Source organism: Hippocampus comes, unplaced genomic scaffold (assembly GCF_001891065.2).
Source record: "Hippocampus comes isolate QL1 unplaced genomic scaffold, H_comes_QL1_v1.1 scaffold7, whole genome shotgun sequence".
In the NCBI taxonomy this organism is placed as follows: Eukaryota; Metazoa; Chordata; class Actinopteri; order Syngnathiformes; family Syngnathidae; genus Hippocampus; species Hippocampus comes.
Window position 1 is genome coordinate 1571955 of NW_017842060.1, and position 7041 is coordinate 1578995.

The 7041-nt window shown below is 44.2% G+C and overlaps 1 protein-coding gene across 1 annotated transcript in view; it reads left to right on the forward strand.

Moving 5' to 3' along the window:
- Positions 1-533: 533 nt before the first annotated feature.
- Positions 534-7041, forward strand: part of LOC109511398 (axin-1-like) — a 19826-nt gene continuing 13318 nt past the window's right edge. The window contains exons 1-3 of the mRNA XM_019862475.1: positions 534-986; positions 5137-5233; positions 5447-5601. The gene's annotated coding sequence lies outside the window, so the exon portion shown is untranslated. The remainder of the gene's footprint in view (positions 987-5136; positions 5234-5446; positions 5602-7041) is intronic.

Genomic DNA, 7041 nt, shown 5'->3' on the forward strand with positions numbered 1-7041 from the left:
ACTGGACCACCAGGCCACCCTATGTATGTGCACGTGTGTGTGTGTGTGTGTGTGTGCGTCTGTGTGTGTACACATATATATATATATATATGTAAAATTACATTTTCAACAACTTTTTTGTTGAAAATAATGTTTTATTTTATTCTAGTTATACTGCAACTTTTTTCCATCTAAATTCTTTAACAGATTCAATTTTTTTCAAATTAAACCTGATTTTTTTTTTTACTTTAAAAAATGACTTTTTTAAAACAAATCTTTAAAAATAAGTTTGTTTGTTTGTTTGTTTGTTTTTTACCTATCTGAACAATATCAGATGTTTCATATGAAAAATAAAGTATTTTTGTCATGTATGATTTTGACTTTACTCCTGTTGTATGATGTATTTTTGTCTTTATTGTCATTTTCTCAGATTCTGCTAAGGCACACACATAGAGGGTCCCTAGCAGGATTTGGAGAACGGTACCCACGAGCAGGAGGCGATGTAAGGAGCCATCATCCAATGACAGCGATGAGCGTAACACAAGTTCATGGCGCTGGTGCAGGAAGGCTTTAAAAAAAAAAAAAAAAACTTCAAGGGTCTCAGCAGGGGGCCTTGGGGTACGCCTGTCGAACTGGTGTATGTGGGTCCTGTGGAGGGGGGCGAAGGCGCCTTATCATCCAAGCTCTCCTTATGCTCCATATTTTCACCCAGGGTCCAGCCCCAGAAGCCCCCTTTGATGCTCTGCGTGATGATGTCATAGCGAGGGAGGGGAGCGAGGCACGATCAAAGCCGAGGAAAGGGGAGGGATGAAGATGCGGAGGAAGAGGAGGCGAGGCACATCCAAGACAACAACGGGACAAAGATGGCGACAGCATCCGCCGGCGGGACGTCCCCCCCTAAACCTCGCCAAGGGTTCGAGCCCCCGTTCGTCCACCTCAGGATGACCGGTGAGACCACGCGGCGGAAGGCCGAGCGTCGACGCCACGGCCGCCATCGGGCTCGCACGGTAAGCCTCTCCACCCTCGCCGATCTCTGCCATGTCCCCGTCTTTTCTCATATTTTTTCCCGTCCATTTTCCATTTTCTTTTCTTTTTTGGCCCTTTCATCGGGGGCTCCTTTTTGGCCACTAATATAGGCCTCTCTTTGCCATCAAAGGCAGCACATCAATTGCCTTGACTCCCAAGTGTATGTGCGAGAGGGTTGAAGGAGTGAGGAAGGGGGGAGACAGAGAGGGGAAAAAAAAAGACAGATGAACGCCATGTTAGCAAAGATCAAGGCTCGCTTTCATGCTTCGTTTTCGTTTGGTCGTCTTCGTTCGGTAGGCGGGTGGCGGTGGCGGCGGCGCATAGGCGGTGTCGCTTTCCCATCCCGTCCTTCCCGACTGGCTCCGAATTCGCTCAGAAAACTACCCTTTTTTTTGTTTTCTCTTTTTTTTGTTGTATTTTTTTTAGCATATTTCCTCTGCGGATGATGACAATACGTGAAACAATATTTGAATAAGCAGCAGGAGGGCGGCAGGCTAATCCGGTGTGGCTAATCCAGCATTGGCGCAGGCCATACTGGCGGCCCAAGAGTATTCAGCGGCGTCACAATGCACGTCAGCGGGACGCCGTGGCAGATTTACTGACAACTTGCAAACCAACACGGCAGCGGCTGGGAAAGGCCAGCAGATGGATGGACGGACGGATGGAGAGATAAATGGAGGGATCATTGAGCGGCCTCGCTGACGCCTTCCGTATGTCCACTCGTGCTACGGGAACGAATCTGATCATAAAACACGTCCTCTGCCTCCACGATAAGGCACATGATCGAAATGACTTTGGACTGATAATATTTACGAAATTTGATCACGGACAAGAAAATACGTCTTTATTCGCATCGGATTCACCCCCTCTTCCCCCAAAATTTTTAGTCTCATGCATTGTATTTCCTTTTTCAGAATACAATAAATGCTCCCCCCCCCATATATTTTTTTTCCCTGTCATTTTATAAATATATATATATATATATATTTCTGTCGCGCTGTGTTGCTTAAACCAGGGTCCGGTCAATTCGACACATATTATGAGAAACGGATTTCAGCTGTGGGCGCAGGAGAGGTATGCGCCATCGGGCTCCTCTCTCTTGTATTGAAGAGGAGCTACTGCGCAACTTTTCATTTTCACACAGCCAGAGCAGGAAACACATCACAAAGCAGACTACAAATGGAACAAAATGAGTTTACTCATCATTAAATGTAGACAAACAAGTACAAATATTCTTAGGATATCAATTTTATTTTATCTTATTCAAAATAATGTTTTATCCAGTCCTGCTACGTCCCCCCCAAAAAATTGAAGATAAAACCTGTCTTTCTCTATCTTAACTAAAGCAATCAAAATGTCATTATTTATTTAGTTCATCTTGATTGACGCGGTAAGGCAATTGAGAAGCGATTGTCATTTGCAACGCTGACCCGCGAGCAGGCAACAGACATAATATCCCATTTTGGAATTTTTATCTAAAATGGATAGGACTTTTTTTTTAAGAATTTCAAATGAAATCAAATTTCTTTTAGTCACTTTGTACATTTGACCGTTTGGCCGCTGTACATCCAGACAGCAACAAGTTGCGTGGAAAAAGGCACACAGGGAAGAAAAACGGTGTCATCGCCCAATGACCACGGCCATGTCCAGACAGAGGCCCGAGCATCTTGGCCACCACCTCCTCCTGTTTGGCCAAGCACTTGTCTCCAATTCAGCTGAAAGAGCCAGAGGTCTGTCGCTCCTCTAAGCGCCATATAATGAAGATTTTACTGCGGGCCACTTCTATCTAAATGGGTCTTTGTACCACGGGGGACCCCAAAGAGATAAGCCCGTTTTTGACAGGCCCTCCGTACAGATGCCTAAATCTGCAGTGGCAGCTGGAACAAAGGAGCCCACCGCCCCCCTCCTCCTCCATGCACAAAAAGCGGCCATCGCTTCACTTTCCACTCAATGCCAGACGTCCTGCTCCCCGCTTTTTATCTTCATTGGAAGTGGCAGTCGTGGCCACATGCTTGTCAACCGGTAAACAAGTAAAGAGTTCCAGCCCCTGCTTTGCCTCGCAATGCAGACCTGACACCTCAAGATGGCTTGTCCGGCAAATAGGTTGATAATAGAGCCCTCTTGAATCATTTTTTTTTCTCCAGTGGATTCAACATGCCCAAAAACACACACATATTTACTAGTTTTTATGACTACCCGTAATTCTTTCCATCGCACCTTCAGGAAAGTTTCAGAGGAAAAACAAACCCCCCAAAAACGCAAAGAAATCAGCCCTGACATCAGTTTCACTCATGAAAACAAAATTGGGTGGACACGTCTGACATAAGAGCACACAGAGAAAAGGATGTGGGGCATTTCAATTTGACGAAGCCATTTTGGGAGAAATTGCAGGACTTTTTGTCGTTTGTCAAGCTTTTTTTTTGGGGGGGCTGGGGGGATAACTGTCTTTGAAGGAAATCCAATATTTACACGACGAACTCAACTCAACTTTATTTACCACTTTCAAACCGACCGTAGCTGCATGCAAAGTGCTGTACATCAAATCCAAATTAAAAAGGTAAAAAGCAAAAACGTCATTAAAATTCAATCAAGACAGTAAAGACAAACTCCTGCTCGGGAATTTGCCCAAACTATCAAAAGATGGGGAAAATTGCTGAGATTTTTTGTTTTCCTACTCTGACTGACGTGGCCAAAGTCTGATGATCAATTCGAGGATTCGCCATGAGTCTCCACTCTGCAAATGTTCCATGGGAAAAATGCACGGGGATCTTCTGCTGTCTTGTTTGGCACATGCACACAACTTTATGAGGTGTGTTCAGGGCGCTGGACTTTTAGACGACTGTAAATATTAATGTTGTGTACTCAAGTTAGAGGTCATAGGTACTGTAGGTGGATTGGACAGATGCCAGGTGTATTAAAGCCCCCCCCCCCCATGTGATGACCTTTCTTCAGCTGAGAGCTCAGACAATTGCACGCACGCACGCACGGACGCGCACACACACACACACACACACACACACACACACACACACACACACACACACACACACACACACACGGAGGAGGAGGCTCATTATAGATTCATAAGTAGCAACATGCCCCCAACCCTTCCTCACCAAGACATCATAAAGGTCAAGTTCAGCCTCCTCTGTATTCTGTCTTTGTCTCTCGCTCTCTCTCTCTCTCTCTCTCTCTCTCTCTCTCTCTCTCTCTCTCTCTCTCTCTCTCTCTCTCTCTCTCTCTCCATCCTCCTCGTCTCCGGGGGCAACTGCCGCAAACAATAACAACACCACTAGGATGCGTACGTGCGTGTGTGTAATTTTGTAGTGAAGCATGCATACGTGTCAGGTCTGCCAATCAAGTGAACCTTCAGCACATATTGTATATTCTATGCTTGGTCGATTCAATCCAATATACGCTGGATGGAGTAAAGCAGCCCCAGAACATAACTAAGACCAAGTCTTTTCAGCACCGGAAAGCACATTTGGGTCTAAAATATCCTGATAGTCTCGGGATTTTGTTGTGCCCTGCTCAGATCACCAGAGGTCAGTTGAAGCAAAACCGACCCATTTTTGCACTAGGCACTTTGAAAACCCCGATAGTTTGAAGTTTTCTTTTAACCTCGCACAGAGCACCTTGTGCCGGATGCAACAAAGCCTCTGCGTTTCACATTTGCGTCAGTGAATGCCTTGATCGTCTTGAGATTTCGTTATACGCTACATAGATTCACGATGTCCTGTGCCAGGTGCAGAGGAATAATTCCATTCCACGCACCCTATGCCGGAAATAACAAAAACAGTCGAGCGATAGTGCTGGTTTCTTTTGTGTGCTTTATTTTTGCATCTCTATGCAAAGAGCTGATGCTACCAACCAAAAAGCCACTCCAGCTTTTTGTCCATGTGTGTACCTGATGCCGAGCTGATGTTTTTTCAACACTGTTGCTAACAGCAGCACGGAAACAGTCTCTCGCACGAACCAAAATGTGGCCTCTCACCACCCGCTTCACCCTATTCACGATGACATCGCGAGTCTTTAGCGCCATTTAACGCAGCAGTTCGGGTCGATTTGGACACGTACGTGGCCTGGTCGACGTTGATGCACAACGAGTGAATGTAACCTTGTTTCCCATAGGCTATGCTTGGTCGCCATGAGACAGCGGCACCAATCATCGGTGCAGGATTGGACCTGTGCAAGTGCGTGGACCCCACCTGACCGAGGAGACATGATGGTGAGGCATTTGATCCGAAACTATCAGAATGTGTCACACAAAACGAAAATAAAATTGCCATTACACCATTAAGTCAGCTGTCCTCATTTAAGACTGCATGTGTTTGTAGTAATGTCGCTCAGTCGCACTCTCTCTCTCTCTCTCTCTCTCTCTCTCTCTCTCTCTCTCTCTCTCTCTCTCTCTCTCGCTCGCTCGCTCGCTCTACCGACCAAGGCTCGGTCGGTTGGTGCTCCTCCCGGCTGGCTGACTGACTGACGGACTGACAGCCGGCATGAGAAGGCTGAGAGGCGGCGTGCTCGCCCGCTGCCGGCGGGGGAGCAGAAGTGGACGGAAGCCACGGTGAACTGACGGCAGGTTAAAAACTGCAGGTGAGAACACTTTTTTTTGTCTCTACGTAGAACCAACACAGATATAAAAAACAGAATGACAGTAGTCATTTCTTGAGTGAGCTGACATGCGCAGTTTGTCTCAATGTTGAATTATAACATGTACCGATGACAGGTTGAGGTGAACTGCTTGTTAATCAGCACGTTTTATTGCCTCAATTACGGTAACTCGTTTTTTTTGGAGGGTGTAGTAACCTGTGTTCACCAACGGGAGCACTGTCACGCAGTAGGGGGTATGTTACTGCTTAATTGATGGTCAAAGACAATTATTGCTTTTATTTTTGGAATTACCTTTATTCATCAGTATTTTACTAAGTCTTTTATACTGAATTTTAACAGACATGTTTCGATACAACCATCTGTAATTATTAAAAGTTTAACCCCCCCCATCCCAAAGTAAAATTCAAATTTACCTCCTGTTTTATTTATTAAAACTGAAAATTAATATCGAGGCATACGACTATTCACATGCACATTCACGTCGTCACTGAATGGAAGTCCACGCTGCCTGCGCTGCAATCAGGCGAGTCGTCCTCACCACCAAAATAATGACCATTAAAAAAAAAAAAAAATTTTCTAACATGTTAGAAAAAAAATCAGCATACCAAAATATCGAAAAAATATAGAAAACAGCAACATGACAATGTAAAAACTATTATAAATAAGGGTAATTTTAATATTCAGTGTGGCTTTTATTGATGTTGTGTTTTGTTGGAATTTCCAAATCAAGTCTGATTTTAACAAAAGAAATAAATATTCCCCCCAAAATTCAACCCACGAAAAAGAAAAATATTTAAAAATACAATGTTGATAAATGCCCTGCGATTGGCTGGCAACCGATTCAGGGTGTCCCCCGCCTACTGCCCGAAGACAGCTGGGATAGGCTCCAGCACAAACACCCCCCCCCCCACCCTAGTGAGGATCGAGCTGTTCGGAAAATGAATGAATGAATGAATGTTGATAAATAAAAATTAGTAAAAATAAAAATATCGAACCATAAACATGTTAATGTAGACTGCAACCCTCATGATGATAAAGCGGTTCAGATAGTGAAAGTTAATGTAGAAAATATGATTATTAGAAACATACTTTATTCCTTGTGCTTTGTCCAATCAAACATCATCTTCAAATTTGCAAACAACCATGAGTGAGAGAAAGAAATGATTCTAAAAACAAAAAATCAACTTAGATTTTTATTTATTTATTTATTTTTGGTGTAAAAAATGAAACAAAGAAATCGATTACATGGCATTAAAACTAGATATAGTTGAAGTCGCGTACAAGTAGAATTGTGAAGTACATGTAACAAATACGATAAAAGCTCCATTCTGACCGTCGTCGCTCGATGGACGTCCAACCTTGGCGTGCGCGTGAATGCGCACAAGCACGCACGTCTCTCTCTCTCTCTCTCTCTCTCTCTCT